Here is a 23,527-nt window from a genome sequence, read left to right on the forward strand (position 1 = left end):
CATGGCCACTGGATTCTGCTCTGCCCACCCCCCGCCCCCCGTCTCAGCCTGGCCATTTGTGCTCCTCTGAACCCAGAGCCCCACGGGCTTCCTTCTCTGGGTAGCACTGAAGCAGCAGCTCTTAACTGAGCCCCACGTGTGCCTGATGCCGGGGAGGCTAGGTTGTGTATCTGGCGTGGCCCATGAGAAGTTGGGACATAAACAAATGACACGCTAGGATATAGGGTAGAAACCCCTGAAGACAACATAAAAAAGTCATCAGGCAAGACCAGTTTGGGCAGTGCAGTGGGCTAGCCTGAGAACCTAAAAGGCAAAAACGCACTATGTAGTGGGGAGGCTGTTATGGACTGAATGTTTGTGTCCCTCCCTTAATTCATATGTTGAAATCCTAAGCCCCAATGTGATGGTATTAGGAGGTGGGGAGTTTGGGAGATAATTAGGTCATGAGGGGAAACCCTCATGAATAGGGTTAATGCCCTCATAAAAGAGACCCCAGGGAGCCCTCTTCCTGCCATGTGAAGATACAACAAGAAGTTGGCAGTCTGTAAGCTGGAAGACAGCCCTCGTCAGAACCCCACCAAGCTGGCATCCTGATCTTGGACTTTCAGTTCCCAGAACTATGAGAAATAAACTTCTCTCGTTTATAAGCCACCCAGGCTATGGTGTATTTGTTATAGCAACTAGAACTGAGTAAGACAGAGGTGCAGTCTTGTTTTTCACTGGGCATCTCGGAGCTAAGGGCACATCCTGTCCCACTCCAGTGGTTTTGCCTAAAGGAATCTGCTCTTACTCCAGGGCTGTAGAAGCTGGAAGGAAACCACAATGAACAAGGGAACTGATAATCCTCACAGAGCCTGGCTCCGTCCTGAATTCCCACCCGGAGGCCTGACGTGGTCCCTAAAGGCTCCGCCTTTTTCTGAGGGCATCATTCACAAGCACAGCGTATGGTTTAATAAGATCCCAGACCTGCCAGTGCTTTCCTGTGGCAAACCACTGAGAGCGGAGTCCTGAAAATATATGCCTGTTCCAGTGTGGAATTCTGCTTCCTTAGAGCCACAGAAATGACTTCACCTCATTTAACTTCCATTAGCAAATTATTAATCTAAATTCACACACCTAGAGTGAAATCACTGGACTCAAACATTTTACTCTCAAGGACGCTTTCCTCCCAACCAAAGCCCATTTAAAACGTATGTGAATTTTAGCAGCCCAGCAAACCTTGCTTCCCCTCTTGCTGAGCCTCTCAATAGCTCTTGCAGGCATTTATAAGTCCTTCTCCCCTTCTGAATGATGCTTTTTGTCTAGTTTTCGAGCATGTGAATATTTATGGGTTGGTACACTACAGTGGAGTGGTCAGGAGCCCGGACTTGTGGGTCAGACAGATCCAGATTTAAATTCCAAACAGTTTGAACATTAGCTAACTGCAGATGAACTTCCCTAAGCCTCAGTTTTATTATCTGTAAAATGGGAACAATGGTACTTCTGTCATAGGGTTGTTTGAGACTTCAATGAGATGATGCAGAGTGTTCAGTGCAGCGTCAGATACACTGCAGGCAAGCAGTGATGATGGCTATCATTGTGGCTGTTGTCATTCTTAGCTAAACACAGGTGGACAGCGCCCAAGGTGGCCTCTTCTGTTCTCTGACTCAGGGACAAGAACTTGATCAGTGGCCCAGAGCAGACTCTGGCAGGGAGGGTTCTGTGTGAGCCAGGTCTTTTCCCATCTCCCAGCCTGACGGATCCCACTTCTTCCTTGAGCTCCATTCTTTCTGACTGGAATCTCCCATCCAGAGAACAGTCCATTTAAGAAGGTCTCATCCAGGAGTCAGTGGAGGCAATGCAATCAAAGGGGCAAAACTGTAAAAGCTGAGCTGGTGGAGGAACAATGCTCCCTGGACAGGAAGGCCCGGGAGCCCCGCCAGGTAAGCGTGGATGTCCGCTTGGGATCCTGGGACAAAAATACTCATTAGACAAGAGATCGGAGCCACAAACACCCAGTGCCCAGGTTGGAAGACCAAGGTCTTTCCGCCTCGGTAGTGAGTCTTTAAGCTTCTAACCCTTTCACTCGTTCTCCACTCCATGTTCTAACAATAATGTTATTTAATATGGGCCAGTCTGAATAACTTTATCCTTCCCTTAGATCTATGCCTATAAAAGGATGCTGTGTTGTCCAGAGTGCCCATAATTCATTATGCTGAATTCCCTTCCATCTGGAGACACATACAGTTGTTGAAAAGCTGTCGCTATAACCTATTGTCACTGCAACCTTTTATGAACCAGCCTACATTTTTATGTCAAAAATTTATCTTAATGGCCTCACAGCTCTTACCTCCAATTATTTCGGTGTCACCAGCCTCCAGCCTGGGCTGTGTTCCCGCTAATATGTGGGAACTAATTTCCTCTTTGCTCCTACCCTGGTCCCACACTGGAAACCTTGTGGATAATGTGGCATAGCCCCTCAAGTGGCATATATATATGTTCACTGCAGAATGTGAGGGAGGGCCAGGACCTTTGGGGGACACCTTAAGGAAGGCAGTGGAAGGCTGTGGCTGAACCCAGAGGAGCTCTATGTAACCAACATGCAGAAGGAAGCACAGAGGAAGGACCTGGCACCAGTGGCGCCTTGCAAAGAGGCTGGGCTCATTTTTCTCCTTTGTTTTAAAATTACAAACAGTAATACACACATTCTCTGTTCACACAACAGAAAATGCTAGAGGAAAAAAAATCATGGGTACTATTAAGGGTGAGTACCAGTAGCCTCATTTAGAATGCTTCTTGTTCTTACTTTTCCAAAAGACATATGTGTATATGTACATGTATACATGTGTAGATATATGAATATTTCTATATGTAAATATATATTTTCTATATTAAATGTATATAAGATATTATATATGTTATATAAATTAAAATATTGACAGCTATTTCACTACTGTAGGAGTCAATGATAATTGAAAAGGTAGCTAAAGAAACCAACATTTCCTTCCCTGTCTTCTAATGATTACTGATGGGAAAAGCCCTGGCTTCCTCATTCGGAGAGCTCCTTAACATTTTCTACAACTACCTGTGGCATATTCAGGGGTACTGTCCCCACTTAATAGGTGAGGAAATAGGGACCAGGACACACTAAGAGATTTAGGTGAGGCGGGGGGCACACCTGGGCCTCGAACCCAGGGCTTGAAGCTCAGCCAGTGTCCTCACCACCAGCTTCAGACGATTCTGCACAATGCTCCTTTCTCCTCACTCTTGTCTGACATCAAGAAACTGAAACATTCTCTCCTTCTCTTGCCCCTGCCTGACCCAGTGTAGCTGCTTAAGTCATAAACGCTTCTTCAGTAGGAAAGAATGCTGGGATAGGAATGTGGGGCTTCCTGTGACCCTTCCCCGGGCAAGCTGGCCTGAGCGCTGGCAGCTCCTAAAGGGCTGCACTCCAGGCCTGGCTCTCGCATGCCCACCCCTCTCCCCCAGCCTTCTCAGTCTGAAGAAGGTCACCCCTGGGATCTGGCAGGCACAAGCCCTGCAGTTCTGTAGTCTCAAGCCTAATTTCAATATGGCCATTTTGAGCTATCAGTCTCCCCGTGGCCCTGCTGGAAGGAGGACAGCCCAGGGACCCAGCATGATGAAGACTCCCCATCACAGGCAAAGCGCACTGCAGCCCAGGCCTCTGCCAAAGCCTCCCCCTGGGCCACCGTGGGGTTGTAGGCAGGCACTCTGGGAATTTTCTCTGTTGCAGACCCTGCTGTGCTTGTGAGTTTTTGATCTGCCCTTGGAGAGGGGTGATCAGTTCTTTCTGTGACTGTGTAGTGATAGTTCCCACACACCATCCGTGGTTGCAGGGGGAGCTGGCATCAGGGAACGTGGGTGCAACCAGGACTGGGCTGTGTGTGCCCGTGCGCAGCCCACGCGCGACTGTGCACGTATGTATGCAAACAGTACGATGAACGCCACCAGAATTTTCATTTTTGCTTGAGGCAAACACAGGGATGTTAAACTCTTACACACTGTCTTGGAGTCAGGTGAGCCTGAGTTCAAAATCTTGGAAGTTTACTTACTTTGCAAATAACCTTGGCAAAGGAGATTCCCACACCTCAGTTTCTTCATCTTAAAGTGGGGATGATAATAACTGCCTTACAGGATATGATGCAAAACATGTGCAAGGCACTTACTGATGCCTGGCAGGCAGTAAAATTCAATAAATGCCAACCACCATCACCATTGTTTTTATTACCAAACTCCCATGCCCTCAGCCTGGTTATTATTGTCCTCGTGGTGTGACGCCATGTCCCCCACACCCTGCAGAGCTGCCCAGCTGCCTTTCTGACACCTCCAAGTCCTGTAGAACCAAGTGTTCCCCATATTGGAAAGGAGCCTTACTCCTGGCACCAGGCCCAGAGGAAGACAGGGCCCATCCCTTGACACCGAGGGGAGGAGAAACCCTCCCAGCACGAGGGCCCAGGGCTCTGGGGCAGGGTGGGGAAAGGACCTGGAGGATACACCTCCATGGAAGCCCCCGTCTCTTTTCTTTAGACGAACCTGCCAGGGCTCCCCATGTCCTGCCCTGGATTGGTGACATGTCAGGGCCAGAGAAGGCCTTACAGATGCTGGTTTTAGAGATGGGTGAAGGGGCTTACAGCAAGTCTGTAGCACAGCCTGGAGGAGGTCCAGGGCTTTGAATCTCAATTCTAGGACTGTTTCCCTCCTTCAGATCAAGCCCAACTCTCATCCAGGCATTTGTGGCTCCTTCCCCCTTTCCCTTATGCAGCCTCGTTCTCCCGTCCTCTGCAGGGTAGTGTCTGCTCCTGCCAGGCTGGTTTCTTCTGAGCCATCCTGCTGCCCCTTGGCCTGTCCGTCCCAGTGTCTGCCACCCAAACCCATCGGGCCCAGCCTCCTTCAGGACGGCCGCCGTGTCTGCTGCAGCCAGGAGCCTAATTACAAGTGGCCCTTATCTTGTTCCCTGACCGCCTCTTTGCCTAGCTCTCCCTGTGCAGCCAGAATGAGGGCAAGTGCTGAGCTGAGCTGAGCAGACCAAGCAATACCCCCCTGAGGCCGTGTGACCTCAGGCAGTCTCCTCAGTCTCCATACTTCAATCTCCTCCTTTATAAAATAGGGGAAATGCTAAACAAATGCCTAATTGCACACTTTTAAAAAGGAAGACTGCCCCCAACTGTCTTTTTAATGTGCGGGCCTGGATTTCAGGGGAAGCCCATCTAACAAAAGCGGACTCCACACCCTCGCCCCAGTATAATGCAGCAAGCAATCCGGCTCTGAAAGCTATTTTATTTCCCTTTTCAGGGGGAAGAGCCTTCGCCATTAGCTCTATTTGATTCTAAATGCAGCCCTGAGACTTTCTGAGTCCCCAGGCACCTATCTGGCTGGTACCAAACCAGAAGTACCACTTACGTTAGTGCCATGAGTAAGAGGGAAGAAAATCTGAAAAATGGGTAAAGGGTGCACCGGGCATTTCCTATTTATTTATGTCCTCCTGGGTCTGAGACGGAGGAAAGAATTTCACCATTCTGGGTAAGAGATGGCTTTGTCCTGGTATCGAAGGCTTCCTATGTCCCTCGTTTAGAGGGAGATGCTCACAGGGGAGGGATTAAAGATGAGCTAGGGAGGTATATTCCTGCTCCGGCAGGGGACTTCCCCCAGCATGCTGAATCCCCGCCAACGCAATCTCATCTTCTGTTATGGAGAAGGATCACTCATTGTGAGCTCTATTTTCTGCTTAAACGTAAGCCACGTTGTGTGCAAGGACAGTGTGGCATGGCCCCTGATTAATCACGCCGCGCGTAGCAGTGACTCTGTTCCGGGCTGACATGAATGCGGTTACTAAGTGGGCTCCTTCCTCTCTCCGGGGACATAGCCACCAGGGCACGAAGACCTCTGCCTGGAGACTGAGTCTCGCAGGGGCTGCTTTGTAGCTGGAGCCTGGATGAGAACTCAAGAAACCCCCTGCAGAATGAAGCTGGCGTCATTTAAATTTAATATGTTTTTAACCTGCTAATAACCCTGAGGGATGGGGGTGCAGCTGGCTGGCTGGGTCAGAGCAGAGGGCACTGACCGCTCGGGGAGGGCACCAGGGTGGGAGGCGACTGCCCTGCCCTGCTCCGGCTGGTGGGCGAGGGCTTCTTACTGCATGTAGCACAGCTCAAACCACCAAAGGGCGCAGCTTCTCCATGGCAACCCCAAACAACCTATTCATTCCAGAGGTTATGCTGGCAGCAAAAGTGGACCTGGTGCCATGGCATGGTGTCCTTGTGACAGATAATGTGAAAATCGTTCCTGATTGACCATCGGCTGCCTTCTGGGAAGGCTTCCGAGAATGAAGCCAGCCGAGGGACAGCCAGAGACGGCCTTGGAGAGGCAAGGGAGAGTGATTTACACACAAGGCATCATGGGTTATGGATGGGAGATGCTTTTCGCATTGGGGAACTCATCATTTACTGACTCGGCCGCCTCCCTGAAAGAGAGAGGGTCTAGGTGGAAAGAAAAGGTGGCGGGGATGGGAGAGACCCTGGGGAGGGGCTTCCACAAGATTCAGCGACTCTAGGGTATCCAGAGGGATAATCCTGGCTGTGTGTTGGGGACACGGCCTCTAGGCAAGACTGGGGGCCTCTGCCCCCTAGACAATCAGGATGCTTCTCCCGCTCTGCTAGGAGGCACACATTCACTCCCGCGGCCCAGCCAGCGGCCACTGTCCCCCACCCATCTTGCCTGCTTCTTCCTTCTCTGTGTCCCTGCTCCCACCCATGCTGGCCGCAGCCTCCGTCTGCCTCTGCCGGGGCCTGGGTCCTGATGCCTGTCCTTGTAGGAGGGAGGGAGAGGGGCTCAGCCTTGGGTCAGACACATGCGGATCTGAACCTGTGGCCTGCATTTGAGTGGCTGCGGGTAAGTTAGCTAATGTGAAGCCACCTCAGTTTTTTTATCTGTGTAGTAGACATATAACGCTGGCCTGGGAAGGGTTTTGTGGGGCCCTAATGGGTAAAACATGTAAACGCAAGTGACACCGTGTGAGAGAAGGGGTTCATTTCCCCTCCCCCAATTCCTCCCTCTCCACGCCCCACTGCCGTCTTCCCTCCCGGGCTGGTGGCAGCGGGTCCCTCTTTCTGGGCACCTGCACAAGATGACCAAACTTGGGAAAAGTGATCACCAAAGGAGACGCTGCCGAGAAAGTCCATCCGGATGTTCCGAATGTTCTGTCTCTGTTGTGGTAAACGATGACTTTAATTTACAAAGCAGACGAATACTAAATCTTCATGAAATTAAAAACTATATTATTTATGTGAGCGGAAACTGTTCTGTAGCTAGCAGCGATCCGGCTTTGTAGGAGGAACACTAAAATAATTAAAACCACTCGTGCTTCAGTAATAAATAATGATAATAAATAAATGTCCTGACCTTAAGCGAAAATATAAAATTAAAACCCATTTGGTATGTAAATTCATTCAGGATGCTAACGAGTCTCCCAGCCTAAGACGGTGTGGGATGGAAGAAGCGTTCACTACATGAATTCTGAAAGGAAAATCAAAGAACAACAGAGTTGTGTGTGTATCGACTCATTATTCTCCTTTAATTCCATCTAATGCTGTGTGGAGCCTTGAGGCTGGGACATTAATTTCCTGCTTTTTCTGTTTCACCAATTCCTCATGGAGACCAGGAGAAAGAATTTCAATCCTCAAGGCTGAACTCAGGGGAGGCCAGAAAATTGCAGGAGGGGTGGAAAACTGAATCTCGGAAAGGCAATTTTTAACGTGCTTACAGAAAGGCGATGAAAAGGGTCAGCACAGAATGGCACCGGGGCTGCCTGGGGGTGCATGCCCGAGTGTTTGGGGCACACATCTTCCGGGGGGGAATGAAACGCCCCTGTTCCTGGGTCCAGGTGGGAAGCATTCCAAGGCCTGGAGGAGCTGGGCAGGAAGACTGCGGACGGCCTCTGACTTAGGAAAATGCCGATCAGTTCCAGATTGTGCACCTACCCCCCTTGACAGCCCAGCGCCTGGCTTTACCATGAAACTGCTGCTCCATCCATGAAGCCTGCGGCTCCCTGGGCTCCCAAATAAGGCCAGCCCAGGAAGCTGCAGGGCAACGTGCCAGGCAGAAACTTTCAACCACTGCTGTATAACAAACCTAGAGACACCCTTTGCATTTTTGTCCCGCCTCCAAGGCCTGTCACACCCAGCCTCTCATTTTAGGCTCCTAACTACCCAGTGAGGTAGGCAGTGCAGGGATGGCTATGCAGAGTGACAGGCAGGGCAGGTGAGGCATAAAAGCTCGCAGGAAGTGGCAGCAGGGAAAGGGGCAGAACCCTGCTCCAGGCTGGGTTTCTTGTGTAGCTGGGGACCTCTCAGCGGGGAGGGAGGAGATGGAAAGGAAGGCTCACTGGACCTGCCTGGTAAACAGGACTCTGGTCCTGACTCCACGCCCCCTGAGGGGTCACTGCTGCCCCAAAGGAGTGGTGGAGAGGCCGTCCCATGGGACAGAGGGACCCGCACAGCCTGCTATCCAAGGGGACCCAGAATCACCAGCATCCTGCGAGATGGGGCCTCAGAGGGAGTGAAAGCCCTGTGGAACTATTCAGAGCAGACAGCCCTGCTCACTCTTCTGATATGACACACAGTTCCTGGTGGAAAAGGAGGGGAAAATCCAACCCAAGTCCTTCAGTGTCTGAATGGCTCCAAACCATCCAGGCTTTATAAACAAAACACTGGGATAGGGGCTTCCCTTGTGGCGCAGTGGTTGAGAATCTGCCTGCCAATGCAGGGGACATGGGTTCGAGCCCTGGTCTGGGAGGATCCCACATGCCGCGGAGCAACTAGGCCCGTGAGCCACAATTACCGAGCCTGCGCGTCTGGAGCCTGTGCTCCGCAACAAGAGAGGCCGCAGTAGTGAGAGGCCCATGCACCGCGCTGAAGAGTGGCCCCCGCTTGCCACAACTAGAGAAAGCCCTCGCACAGAAACAAAGAACCAACACAGCCATAAATAAATAAATAAAATTAAAAACAAAACAAAAAAAACCCACTGGGATAAATGACAGATTTACTCTACTTTTTTTTTTTTTTTTTTTTTTGGCGGTACGCGGGCCTCTCACTGTTGTGGCCTCTCCCGTTGCGGATCACAGGCTCCGGACGCGCAAGCTCAGCGGCCACGGCTCACGGGCCCAGCCGCTCCGCGGCATGTGGGATCCTCCCGGACCGGGGCACGAACCCGTGTCCCCTGCATCGGCAGGCGGACTCTCAACCACTGCGCCACCAGGGAAGCCCTTTCTCTACTTTTGAATCTCATTAGAAATCACAGAACTGTCAACAAGCCACCAGACCAAGTACCCTGATAACTGAGAGGCTCTCCATCCCTGCCAAGTACACCTGGGGGCCTGGGGGAGACCCTCCCTCCCAAGGGACATGTGTGGCCCACTCCAATTCAACCAGGGCATTCAAGATCCCCTCCAGATCCTGCTTGCTAACTTCTGTGTGACTCCATGATGGACACAAAGACAAAGAAAGCCACAGCACTTGAGCAGAGAAGGTCCCTGAGAGAAGCAGTGGGGTAGTGGGGAAAATAGCCCTTTAAAAAAAACTTACAAAAACCAAATGGTGAAAATTTCCTTAAAAAAAGCTTCCTGGTCAGGTATGAAGTTCTGGACCAGCGTGCCAGCAGGGCAGGGCCGCTGGCTTACTTGCAGAAAGTCAGGGAGGCTCCCACACAAAGCCCTTTGGGGGCCAGAAGATGGTCCCTTTCTCCCAAAAGATTCGTGCAGAATCTTGTGTTCTTGGCTGTCTCCGAGAAACAGCAAGGTCACCTCGAGCTCTCTGTTCTTCCTTCTTTTCTGGGCAGATAAGCTACACCCCTGGCATGTCCACTCTGGAAAGGGGATTGATTATTCCTGCTAAAATGTCTATTTTAGCAAAGCAAAGGCTGACCTTAGGGCACACCTGGGCTGCAGCCAGCCTGGCAGGGCCCTGAACAGATCTCCGTGCTCCTTAAGAGGGGGGCCTGTCGCCATGTGGAACCTGAGCCGCTTCCTGGGGGGCTTACCTACCAGCCCCTGCCCTGCTCCCCCAGGTCAGAACGTGCCTGTGCACCTGCCCTATAGCACCCATGATAGCTCCCGGGGGGCTGAGTTCAGAGACACTGGGCTCAGCTTCCAGGACTTCTGGGTCTTTGGGTCAAAGTGACCTGGAGCTTCGGGTGGGCAGCATGGGGCTCAGTGTGGGAATCAATTCTCTGGGACTAAAGGACCCCACCCCTCCATTCCTGCTCCCCTCTGTCCCTAGAGCTGCCATCAGGCAGCCTAATGCCCCGGGCTCCTAACACCCTCCCGAGCTCCTGGCCGTGTCTCTTTGCGAAGCCATGGCTGCCACATGCCAGGTGGGACTACTGTCCCTGATGAGGATGGGACCCTCTCCCCAGGGGCCACTCTAACGCCTCTCCTTCCGCAGCAGTGAGCGAGCACCGGCTGCCTCAAGAGGTGCTCAAGAAAAGCCCACTCACCAGCCCAACGGTTCCTGCACACCTGCAGTGTGCCCAGCCCAGTGGGCCCAGGACAGCTCTGAGGCTAGAGTGGCCAGGTGCTGAAAGAGGAAGTTGGGGGACAGTCAAGGGTCCTCATTTCTCCATCTGACCCTTACTAAGGACCTCTGTGTGTCAGACTCAGGAGAGAGAGAGGAGGGGAAGGTCAGTCCCACTTTCAGGGGTGGCAGAGGTTGGCCAGGAAGACTCAGGGGAGGAACGATAGGGCCGGGTTTTGGGAGATGAGGGAACGCTCCCCAGGTGGGAGGGGTGATGGGGGCGCTTCAGGAAGAGGAAGGTGTGAGGGCAAAGGCTGGGATGAACCTGCACTGAGAACCCGCTGCTCCCCTCGCAGGTGGCCACCCAGCAGGTGGGGTGGAGGGTGCGGATCGGCAGTTGGGGCTGGAGCCCAACGAGGAGGCAGTTTTACCCTGGGAGAGGGTGAGGGTGAGGGGACATGCTGGGGGGCAGGGGTGGGATGCTGGGAGGCCATTTGGAGGCCTGTGACCCAGGGGAGTCTGGGTTAGGGGCTTGACTGGCACCATGGCCTTGGGGATGGAGAGGAGGGGACGGATGACAGGGATAATTTAACAAGGAGGTTGATGGTGATTAGTCATGGGTTGTCGGGGGAAGGGTGAGGAAGGAGTCAGGGATGATACTGGGCTGGACATGGGGGTGTGAGTCCGGAAGCCCAGCTGGGGGCTGAGAGCTGGAGGGCTTCAGGAAGTGAGGCTGAGGTGTCCACGGGCACCCAAGGCTTGGTCCAGAAAGCAGCTGGCTGTATGGACAGCGAACCCAGAGAGAGGGCTGGCCTGGAGATGGGAGGGCATGCGGGGCCTTCGGAGCTGTGTCCTGGCTCTGCTCTAGTCCTGTCAGTCCCCTCCCTCACGAGGTGGCCAGAGGGGTCCGGTCCAAATGCCCCGCGAGTGGCGGTCTCTCACATGTTCCCTGCACAGGCCAGGTGCACCTCCACTTTTTCATCCCTCTTGCCCCACCCTCCCGCCGTGGCTCCCCGCCCACCTTCTTCAGGTCTTTGCTCAAAGGTCACCTAAACAGGATTTTAAAATGGCAGCATACCTCCCTCTCCACCCTGGCACTCTCTGACTTATTTCTCTGTTTTATTTCTCTGGAGCACTTTTCACCATCTGACATTTACTTATTCATTTGATGATCTGTCTCCATCCATTAGCATGTAAGCTCCATGAAGGCAGGGATGTTTGTTTTGATTAGGCACACAATAGGTGCTAAATAAATATTTGTTTATTAGTGAGTGAATGAATAAGTTAGTCTCCACTGGGTGGCCTCACTCCCAACACCACTGAATCAAGGATGCTTTGATTTGCCGCTAACTCAGGGCACCCTCCTAGCCTAGCTCCGGGTCTGGGAATTGAAGGCGTCAGGTCCTAGAAGGGCTACTTGGGACCCTCTTTCTAGGCAGCCTGGACTTCGGATGCTGCCCTGCAGTGTAGGGATGGAAAGTGGCCTCCCTGTGGGTGGTGATCTTAGCATGCTCTTGGCCACCCTTGGGCCTCACATAAGTCTGGAGAGGAATGCTGAGCTTGGGCAGGATGCCTGGAGTTGGATGGAATTTATTGCTCCAAAGGCTCCCTGAGTTTTAAGATCTTGAACATCAACCCACATATTTTGGCGGTGGCAGATGCAAAAAATAAAACCCAAAACCTACAGGAAACAATCTGGGGAGAGCTGGAGGGGGAGCGTGAAATGGACAAAACATATGGGCCAAAGCCTGAACAGAGAAGGCAGAAGAGCCAGCCCAGCCTAGGGCCTTTGAGAAAATTTAGAATGCTGCTTGGGAAGGCAGAAAACTCCGGAAGGTGATCTTCCTTCAAGGCTGCATCCTTCACTGGTACCAAGGAAGGTAAATTATAAGAGGAATCAAACAGAAAAGGTGACGAGAGGCAGGAGGGGCCTGGGGGCCAGGAGGCCCAGCCATACAGTTAGCTCTGCCATAGATGCTGTGCCACCTTGGTCAAGTCCCTTCCCTCCCCAGGCCTCTATTTTTGTTTGTAAAGTGAGAGGTTTGAACACTGGGCCTTCTGGCTCTGCTAGCTGCTCCATTTCTTGGTATTCTAGCAGCCTCCTTCAAAACAGCCAGCTGGGCTATTCCAGAATGCCAGCTGTGTTCCCTTGCAAGTTATCACAATATAGCAGGACCCAGAATGGAAGTCCACAGTTGTTCAGTGCACAGCTTGTGCAGCTGTACATGGCAGCCTCATCTGTCCTGAACTGCCGACACTAGCACCCATTTTAAAGTGTGTCAAGCCCCAATATTTGGGAAGGCTCCTCTGAGAACTTCTCTGGGAAATGAGAGTACTGGATTTGGCTTCTGGGCTGTGTAGCATACAGATGACTGCTGGGCTGGCCCTGCTTTCCTGAAGTCAAATTTTCCTCCGAAGCAAAAAAGAAAAGCCTGTTTCCCTGTAGGTCTCAAATGTGCCTTCTGTCTGCTGACCCTTGAGCTGTGTCCAGGCGGGGTTTTAGGAGTTCCTCACTGGAGTCCTGCACCAAGGCTGCTCAGAACTGGGTTCCCGCTTCAAGTGAACTGGGTCGCCACTGCCGCGTTCCCCATCTCTGTCTGCAGTAGCACAGAGTGGAGCCGAGCTGAGGGCGGTGGGTGGGTGGGATTCCAGAGTCACCCCGCAAGGCCCACAGCTCCAGGGCTGCCCCACTGGCACAGGGCCTCACCTCTGCCACGCCACGCCCAGGCTGCCCTGTTAATAGCCCAGCTGCAAGCGTGCTGCCTCCTGAGTTTCCATCTCACTTGTACTAGGTCTGGCTGTCCCAGTGGAGACGGCTTCCTTGCAAAACAAACAGCAGAATCAATATTCCCTTCACTAGGGGGGGTGTAGGGTCTTCAGACGGCAGGTCGGACCCTCTCTCCATTCCTGCTGCTTGGGTCCAAAGAGAGGAGCACACAGGCCGCCCACCAGGCCCTTTTCTGCCTCAATTCAGCGATTTGATTACATTCAATTAACAGACATTTATGGAGCACCTTCAACGTGTCAAACCCACTGGGTGTGAGGGCGATAAGGATGAATGAGAGGGCCCTGGGCCAGGAGGAGCACGCATGTCGCAGGAGACAGACCCCTGCACGGAGGGTTAGGGTGGGTGCGTAAGTGGGGAGGACGGTTCGAGGCCGGGAGGACCAGCATCTGAACTCATCCATCCTGGGGCACAGTTGGTGTCAGACGCGAGGCGAACTGGACCCGGCAGGCCTCCCAGCGTGCACGGGCTGAGCGTGCAGAGGCTGACTCCTCGGCCCTTGTTGAGGCAGCTCCCCAGCCCTCACCAGGCCTCATGGGGAGCTCTGGGTGAGGCAGATCCTCCCGGGGATGGAGGGGCTCCATTCCTCTCTGCATCCTCCAGTCCACCAGCCGCGACAGCCAGGAATAACCTCGGCCTCCACCCTCTGTGCAGAGAAAGTCCTGGGAAAGCTTGTTAAAAGGGCACATCTAGGCTCCAGCCCCAGGGATTCAGCATCAATAAACTTTGGTTGATGGGCTTCCCTGGTGGCGCAGTGGTTGAGAGTCCGCCTGCCGATGCGGGGGATGCGGGTTCGTGCCCCGGTCTGGGAGGATCCCACATGCCGCGGAGTGGCTGGGCCTGTGGGTTATGGCCGCTGGGCCTGCGCGTCCGGAGCCTGTGCTCCACAACGGGAGAGACCACAACAGTGAGAGGCCCACATACCGCAAAAAAACAAAAAACAAAAAACAACTTTGGTTGAGGGAGGGGTGGTGTCTGGGAATCTGCCTGATAATCGCACTTCAGGGACTGGCCGTGGGCTCCGTGAGCGGGGGCCAGGGGGTTCTCTCCTGCTTAGCCCCTGCCACCCCCTCCCCCTCCCCCACTCCAACACACACCGCCTGGGGTCAGTCAGCATGTGATGAATGAAATGTTGTAGGATGATCCTCCCAGGGTGACAGGGGGTGCAGAGCTGACCCCAGGCCTCCTGACCTCTAGGGCTCATTTCTCCACACCACTAATCTGCATGTCCAGCCCTGGCTCCGGGAAAACTTCCCTCGTGTTCTACCTGGGGGACCTTTCCCAGCTCTGCCCTTACAGTCCTCAACCTCAGTGGAGCCTGCATGTGGGAGTATGTGTATGAGTGTGGACCATGTGTGTGTTTTATCAGAATCCTGGGTCCAAGAAGCATCCAGATTCCACATGCTGCAAAGATTTGAACACAACCCACCCCCCTTCCCTCACTTGTTGTTCCTCGGGTATCTGATGGGAACGGGGAGGGTGGGTGATGGGAACAATGGCCCCCAGACCTACAGTCAGCCATGCTCTCCCTTGAGGGTTCTTTGATTTCTGTGTGTTGTTTAACCTGCTGGCCGGCTGGCCTGTCCTGACCCCCAGCTGGGCTCCACTCTGGGCAGGGTCCAAGTCGGATGCATCCCCAAGGTGCCCAGTGCAGAGCCCCACTGAGGACTGGGCTCTGGCTGGCACCTCGAGGGCCCTCAGCAAACATCTCTGCTGACTGGTCACCAGGCGTCAGGCTGCCCCACGCCGGCAGGCGCCGAGCATGGTGACTGGTGTCACAGACAGTGTGCGCTTGGCATGGATGCAGGGGGGAGCCTCATGGACGGAGGCCTGTCAGGAATTTGGGAGTCGGAGTGTTCCTGCATTTCAGGGGCGTAGAGACACTCGGCATACATGGTATCATTTTGTTCACAAGTGGGGGTCTGTGTGACCACTAGCAAAGGACAGAGGCCGTTGCTCCATCTCTCTGAAAAACAGCTCCATGACGACACCTCTATCACCAGAGAACCCCAGCAGGACTGGTCACGAGTATCACCCAGAGGTACCACTGTCACTGTGTGCAGGAAGAAACCACCTAGACGGGGAGCCAGACCCGCCTGTGGCAGGAGCACGTGTCTCCAGGGCCCAGGTGGAGAGGAAAGTGTGGGTGGGGAGCACCCCGTGGCGCTCCCGCCTGGCAGCTGGCGGGAGGCGGGTGGTTGAAGCTGGTGAGCAGTGCTGAGACCCCATGTCTCTGCCTCCTTGGTCTGCTCCCCGGCGGGCGGGTGTGCTTTCCCACTTGGCGAAGGCAGAGGCCCGGGCCTCCTGTGGCCTCTTACCAACTCAGCCTCCCTCCCAAGACCCACTTGGCATCCCGCTCTGTGCCAGGCTAGGCGGAGGGGAGGCCAGAAGGAGGGGCAGGCCCGGCCACCGGGTCCCCACAGAGGGGACAGGACAAGCTGGAAGTGCGTGGTGGGGACTAGGACATCCAGCACCACCTGAGGTCTCTGGGGAGAGTGACCGGAGGTGGGGGGGTGCCCAGGTGGGGTTGGAGGATGGGGGAGGGCTGGGACGAGGGGCTTTGCAGAAACAAACCACCACAGAAGGACAGGCTAGAAGACACCAGAAGAATGTTACAACGGCGCCAGCACATGGGCTGTTCCTTCTCTAGCCCCTACATTTTCGGGTAAGAAAAACGAAACCACTTTCCCTGCCCTCGTGTCTGGATTCAGTGTGGCGTCAGAATGAGAAAGACCACTCGGACTTTAGACCCGAGACACAGAACCGCTCAGCAGGCATGTTTCAGGATAATAAAGGCGACGAGTGGAGAAGTGGTGCTTCCTTCCCCCAAAGCTCCGATTAAACGCTGGAATATGGGTGACACGTACGTGGAGGAGGACCCGGCACAGTCAGAATTCTGCCAGCAAACATTCTAAAATATTCATGAAACACAGGACCAGGCCTGACTGTTAACACTGCAATGGTTCCCTCCAATGGAGTGACAAATGGGCGCCAAGCACTGTCATCTGTTCCTCTGATCTTTCCAGGTCCCACCAGAGAGCGGAGGGGGAACTCGGCGGCGGCCCGGGGAGGCTGCAGAGGAGGGGGCCGGAGCCGTGCTCTCCTGGTGGCTTACTTTTCCATGTAAGAGGGGGAGAGAACAGCACATTTCTTTGGACTCTGAGGCAAAATAATAGATTCTCCAAGTCTTACTCCATCAGAAGTGATTAGTGGGGGGCCCTGGGATTCCACTACACCACAGTAACCTCCTTTGTGAAAGGAGCATTGTTATATACACAAATCTCAGCGCACGGCACAGGCAAAAAGCAAAATGTCTAAGAAAAGTAATTGGTCTTCGAAAGAAAATAAGGAAAAAAAGAATAAAATGAACTCCTGGCTTCCTTGGTTAAGAGCTTCTTCAGAGCTTCGAGACACGCTGAGCAGGAACCACAGTGCAAAACTGCCGCAATTTAACAGGGCATCTAATTAAAAGGAGTGACATGAAAGGCCTTTTCTTCCTACTCTGGGTTTTGCTTCTTTCTGTGCAGGGTTCAAAAGTCTGACAAGTGGAGGACAAAGAGTTATGTCCCCAAACAATAAAAAGCAGCATATCGGCTACCGAATTACTGGTTTTTATATCCTTCTGTCTAACAAATGTTGCCGAGGCTTGCTATGTGCTAGCTGCTATGCCAGGCGCCGAGGTCACAGAGAGCAGCTAGACGCTGACGGCGCCCGGTGGGGCAGGAGAGAGTTTAGACCACTGAATGCGCTCCGGGGTGTGCTAAGGCAGTGCAGCACGGGCCTCCGGGAGGGGAGGGGCACCCAAGCACAAGGCCCTTCTCCCCCCACCGTGTCGGCAGGGTGGACATTCTGTGAGGCCGTCCTATTACCTTATCCTTACTTTAAAAAAGTAGTGCGTTCAGGGAGCGGGGGGGATGGGGAGTGGCTGCCGAATGGGCCTGGGTTTCCTTCTGGGGTGATGCAAATGTTCTGGAGCTGGATACTTATGATGGCTGCAAAACCTCGTGACTGTACTGAATGCTGCTGAATTGTGTGCGCTTGAAAATGGTGGATTTTATGTTGATGTATATTTGAGCACAATTTTTGAAAAGTAACGTTTTCTGAGGTCAAATTCAATTTAAGCTCTGTTTACAACTTCAAGGGTGACTGGGCAATCCGTGAGATGGGGCAGGGCGGGGTGTGGGCACCCTAGACAACTTGCATCCTGCACAGTCCTGGCTCCCGGCTGGGCTTAAACATCCGAGACGGGAGGACCCATCAGGCCACATCACAGCCGCCCTCCGAAAGGCCACCGAGAAACTGCTCCCAACAGCATATTCTCCCGGAGCTTTGCCAGGTCTAACTGTAATCTCTCTCCTGTGGAGAGAGATTGTCAGACTTTTGAACCCTGCACAGAAAGAAGCAAAGCCCAGGGTAGGAAGACAAGGCCCTTCATGTCACTCCTTTTAATTAGATGCCCTGTTAAATTGCAGCAGTTTTGCACTGTGGTTCCTGCTCAGCGTGTCTAGAAGCTCTTAACCAAGGAAGACAAGTAAAGTGCGACTTGTCCTCCTGAGAAGAGTCGGTCAGTGCGTAGAAGTCCCCTTCTGGGAGGGTGGCTGGTGGCTTGGGCACAGCCTCTTTCCTGTCACCCCTCACTGCCTCCCGACTCCGCCCTCCTGTCTCCAGTTAGGAGTGGTCCCCTCCTCTCGGTGAAGGCATTCACCGAGCCATAGGTCTGGGAGGCCACCAGGGGTGTGGGTGGTGCCAGGTGCGGGGGGGGGGGAGAGAGGGAGGATGTGGAAATGCAGCTTCCTCAGGTTGGACAGAGACCCCAAACCAGATCCTTCCCTTGGATTTGAACTAACCACTCAGCATTAAACTTGTCACCTGTCTCCCCTCTTCTTGTGTCTGTGCAAATATCTCTTTCACCTTCGTGCAGCCGGCAGTCCATCTGTTAACATGCTGGCCAGACTGGAGCCTGGTGGCATACAACTGACCCAGAAGTAGGTATAATCCTCTCTTCTAAATGTGCTTAATACCACTGATAATCCTGTCACATAAGTCTCCCGGTGAGCAGTGAGCTGCAGCCATCGCCAGAGTCCAAGAATCTTTCAGTAACGGATTCCACCTCCTGGAATCTATCTCCTTTTTTAATACCGATTTCAGCTGCCATGTTGCTGAGAGCTTGGGAGAAACGTCCTGATCTTTTTTTTTTTTTTTTTTTTTTGCGGTCCGCGGGCCTCTCACTGTTGTGGCCTCTCCCCTTGCGGAGCACAGGCTCCGGACACGCAGGCTCAGCGGCCATGGCTCACGGGCACAGCCGCTCCGCGGCCTGTGGGATCTTCCCGGACCGGGGCACGAACCCGTGTCCCCTGCATTGGCAGGCGGACTCTCAACCACTGCGCCACCAGGGAAGCCCGAAACGTCCTGATCTTTAACAGCCCCGTTTTTCGGAGCAGTCTCTGGCAGACGAGGCGAACGGAGCCCATCCATTCATTTGTTTGGCCTTCCTGAGGAACCCTGCCGTCCCTCTGTGCATCTGTGCCCACTGACGGCCATTTCCTACAGTGGGGTCTGGCACCACCGTCTGCATCTTCCACTTAATCTCTTTGTTAGAGGCCTAGTATAACTTCCCACACCAAGTGGTATTGCCCTTGACTTTCTCTGTCCCCCACGGTCATCCCCCAGCCTCCGTGCCTCCAGCACTGCCCGTTTGGAATTGCAGTGTCACCAAAGGCTTGGAGGGACGTGATTAGCTGAAATGGTTCAGATGTTCCTCCGAAGAAATTAAACCTGAGTCCGTTAAATCACTCCCCAGACATAAGGTCCCAGTGTGAACACCACTGGGCAGAGCCACTGCTTCCCAAACGTAGATTCTCTACTCCCAGAGTTCCTGCCACCCTAACCTCCAGAGGGCAAAGCTCTGCTTCCAATCCCCGAGGGGTTGAAGAATAAATATCCTTGGAGCAGCCGTGACGCCTGCCCCACTACGGGCTTTGGGCTGCCAGCAACAGCTGGGTTGTAATCTAATTTTATACCCAGATTCATGGGAACAGCTGGAGAAAAGACACAGAACACGCCCGCTAGGCTGATGATCTGGGGATCTCTTGCCTTCTGAAACAGGCCCATAAGCCACAGCTTGCATTTGGGTCTAAGCAGGTAAATGGGTTTGGAGAGGTCTCCTGCCCAAGGAGGTCCCACCTTGGATTATCTGGATTATAGCACCTTCTTGTAGTTTTGTAAAATGATCTGCTTGAAATAACAGGGTCCAAGTGCCACCTTTGAAGATGAGGAGCGGCCGAGACCACGGCTCCGGCAAATTCTTCTCCTTTCAATTACAATGAGATAAAGAGGAGCAGAGATGGCAGCAAAGAGAATTTTCTTCTGAACTAAAGTTGGTAACAAGAGGGGAGCGGTTAGTGCTTGGAGCTTTTATTTGACTTGTGTAGGTTTTTGATTTAAAGAATTTCCTTGATGGCTCTTTGAGCTTGATCTTCCAGAGGAACAACCAGCAGAGCCTGTCCATTCCCATTTTCTTACTCCAGCCAAACAAGAGACCCGACGCAGGCTCACTTTCCATGGAGGCCACAGTGAAAGTCTCGCCCCGCACTCACACATCCGTACCTATTTTGTAGACACCAACACATGTCAATGTGCCCCGTTGCCTGCAGATTCCGAGGGGACACTGCCCTAGGTTGTGAGGGGGAGGAGGACCCGAGCAGCTCACTTTAATTGCCCTTTGAAAGTTTTCCAAATTGGAGCCCATATGTTACAGGCAGCAGGCAGGTGGTAAGTAGAAAGCTTATCGAAACATTTTTTGACATCGAGGAGAAAGGTGTGATGGTGTTTCATTTCAGCTTGGCGGAGAGGAGGTCAGTAGGCCATCCTGCTCCGGGATTAAACTCTGAGCATCAAGGGCAAACTTCGCAAAGAACCCAGCCCCCCGCTCAGGTGGGCTTTCTTTAAGGAGATCTGGGGAAGAGGGACTTGCATGCAGTGTAGTAGTTTCCTAGGGCGGCCGCAACAAATTGCCACAAGCTGAGTGGTTTAAATGACAGAAATGCATTCTTTCTCAGTTCTGGAGGCCGGAAGTCTAAAATCACGGGTTTGGCAGGCCACTCTCTTTCTGAAGGCTCTAAGGGAGAATGCTTTTTCATCTCTTGCAGCTTCTGCTGGCCGCGGGCATTCCTTGGTTTGTAGCAGCATCACTCCAGTCTCCACCTGTCTTCACACGGTCATCCCCTCCGAGTGTCAAAGCTCCCTCTCCTGTCTCTCAAAATGATACTCATTGCTAAATTTAGAGCCCACCCCCATCCAGGATGACCTTGTCTTGAGAACTTTACCTTAACTACATCTATAAAGACTATTTCCAAATACCCCACATTCGGAGGTTCTGGGTGGACATACAATTTGGGGGGCTACTATTCAACCCACTTCACAGACAGGGCCCTGGAATTAAAGTCCTGTCTTTCTCACTCTGCTTTCTCATTGATTCAAATGCTGTACAGATGAGACGGGTCTTTTTCGGAGGAGGCCTGTTCTTAACATGTAGCTCAAATCCCTACCTGGTGGGGCTGGGAAATCTCAGCCGGTTCACAAGTGAGCATAGCACAGGTTTGGGGCACCAAGCCCAGATCCCCCAGCTGTGTTCTCAGCTCACAAAACAGATGGCTGACTGGCATCCCGAGAAGCTCCCTGTGGGGCAGGCCCAGCTCAGGCAGCCGGTGAAAGCCACTGCTGGTCCCCAGGAAGCCCCCAAGTCACCACCCTGAGATGGAGGCACCATGGGGCCTTCTCGCCCTCCACTCTCCACCACCGCTCCTGGCTCAGGGCTGGTGCTTAGAAGTGTTAAATAACAACAGTAATAATAACACATCTGAGTGTGACGCTTTAACAGCCAATCTGTCACTTTCCTACTTTATTCCTGAGATTTTAAGAACTGCGCCCTTCCTGGGTGCATCGCAAAACATCAGGGTGCATTTATATTAAAAAATGAAACTAATTAAAATGTTTGAAAAACGTAAACCACGCCCCCATAAAACAGCAGCAGCCCTATTTTTCCAGTCAAAAAAGATTTTTCTTCCTCGTTTTGTGGCCCGCCCCGGTGAGCAGACGGCAGGAGATGGGAGCCTGGAGGCGGTGCTGCGACTTCTGAGTGAGGCCTCTGGTTCCCTGACCCTGGCTGGGCGTCTGAGGGGAGCAAGGCCGGGGCAGCGGCCCGAGGGCTGGACTCGGACAGGAGGGGCTGCGGGACAAGCTACCCTTTAGGTCATCAGAACTCAGCACACCTAATGAGTGCTTGTGTCTTGGGAGGATTCTTCAAAGGCTTCAACACACAGTGATGCTGTTGGGCCCTCAGCGCTGAGCTAGGCAGGGGCGGCTGCAGGGGGACGCTGATGGGCTGTCACTGCCTGTGACTGGCATGTCCTTCACCACAAATGGGATGCCCCGACGGGAGGGGCACTGCCTTCACAAAAGTCCATACCAAACGGCTGGGCCACAGCACCATCTCAGTAAACAAAGTGGGCACATTTGCTGAATGACTGCAGCAGGGAGAATTCCAGCAATGTCCCCCATGTGGGAAGGCAGGCAGGCCGGACGCTGGGGGCCAGGAGAGGACCAAGCACAGACACTAAAAGGCCAGAGTTTCACTCAAGCTGCCCCACGAGGCAAGAGGTGTCTGGTTCCCTCTGAAGAACATGGGAGAAACCAGCAAGACGTCAGTGTTTAAATGCTCACACTTTGTATTTTCTCAGATGAGAGTCCATTTCTCTAAACATTTTAGCCCCCAGGGGTTTCTCTGTAAAACTAAACTCGTATCTTACACACTGTTACTACCACCTCCAGCATTTCCTGAGCAGTTCCTGTTTGCCCAGTGATGGGCAAGATTGTTTTTTACCTGGAATTTCCCAAATTCATACACAACTCCTGTAAGGTAGTATTGTTGCTGTCCCCACTTTACAGATGAGGAAAATGAGGCTATAGATTGGTTAAGCAACTTACCCATGATATGAGCCCAAGGCTGCCTATCTTTAAGTTTAAGGCTTGTGTTCTTTCCAATTTGTGTTTTTCCTCACTTGGTCCCACAGGCCCACATGCATGCCCTGGCCGAGCTCACCTGCATCAGAGTTGGGGCTTGTAGCTGATGCTGGGTTGAAATGTGGGACATGAGGCAGGTGGAGGTGCAGACGTGAGAGACGGGGCTTGGTGAGGTGAGTGGAGGTAGGGTCACCAAGGGCCTTAAGCCACTTTATCTTCAGGGCCAGTTTGGGGGCAACTACACTCTTATTTGTTTATTTATTTATGCTGTGCCTCGTGGCTCGCGGGATCTTAGTTCCCCAAACAGGGCCCGGCCCGGGGGAGTGAAAGCACCGGGTCCTAACCACTGGACCGCCAGGGAATTCCTGGTAATCGCACTTTTAAAAGCAGAGGTGTGACAAGATCAGCTGTGCAGTGGTGGCGCGAATGGATGAGAGGTAGTGGGCAGACTGGAGGCAGGTACGTGGGCAGGGAGGCTGTCTCTGCTCCCCAGGTGAGATCTGATGTGGCCTGGACCATGGCAGGGGAAGTGGAAACTGAGGGAAATGAGTGGACTTGAGAAACATCTGAAGGCGGGCCTGATGGGCAGTGATGGGGAAGCTGAGGAGAGGTGATGGGGATGAGGATGGAGAGGTGATGAAGATGGTGATGGAGAGGTGATGGGGATGGTGATGGAGAGGTGGTGGGATGGAGATGGCGGGGGAGAGTCCTGGTGGCTTACACAGCTGCGGAGGTGGTGGACCTGGCCCTGAGCCAGGAGTTCCAGAGGTAGGAACCAGTTTGAGGCTGAGGAGGTGGGGTTTAATTCTGGGCATTTTATATTTAAGGCTCCTGGCAGATATCTAAGGGCAGACATCCAGGGAAAAGGATTGGGAGTCAGAGGCATGAGCTTTGAAGTAAGAAAGGTCTGAGTTCAAATCCCATTTCTAGCACTTACGAGCAAGTTGCCCAGGCTCTGAAACTCCATCTCCTCGTGTGTAAAATGGGGATAATGGTGGGCCCACATGGAGTTGTTGTAAGAACGGAGGCAAAACATGTCAAGCTCTTGGCATGGTGCCTGGACCTCCATAAATGGTTTAAAAAACAAAAGAACAATCACCACCACAACAAAAACGCAACTGTCACCACAACCACCCACAAACAGAAAGTGGGTTGGAGCCCAGGACCGTTCAGGGCACAGGGTTCTGGATTTGAGATCATCCAGTGCAGGAGATGA

The 23,527-nt window shown here is 53.0% G+C and overlaps 1 protein-coding gene across 2 annotated transcripts in view; it reads right to left on the reverse strand.

Annotated features, from left to right (window-relative positions):
- KLHL29 (kelch like family member 29) overlaps positions 1-23,527 on the reverse strand; it is a 311,757-nt gene that overhangs the window by 102,417 nt on the left and 185,813 nt on the right. The gene's annotated exons all lie outside the window — the stretch shown is intronic.

The sequence above is a fragment of the Mesoplodon bidens genome (assembly GCF_964165515.1).
Source record: "Mesoplodon bidens genome assembly, chromosome: 14".
Lineage (NCBI taxonomy): Eukaryota > Metazoa > Chordata > Mammalia > Artiodactyla > Ziphiidae > Mesoplodon > Mesoplodon bidens.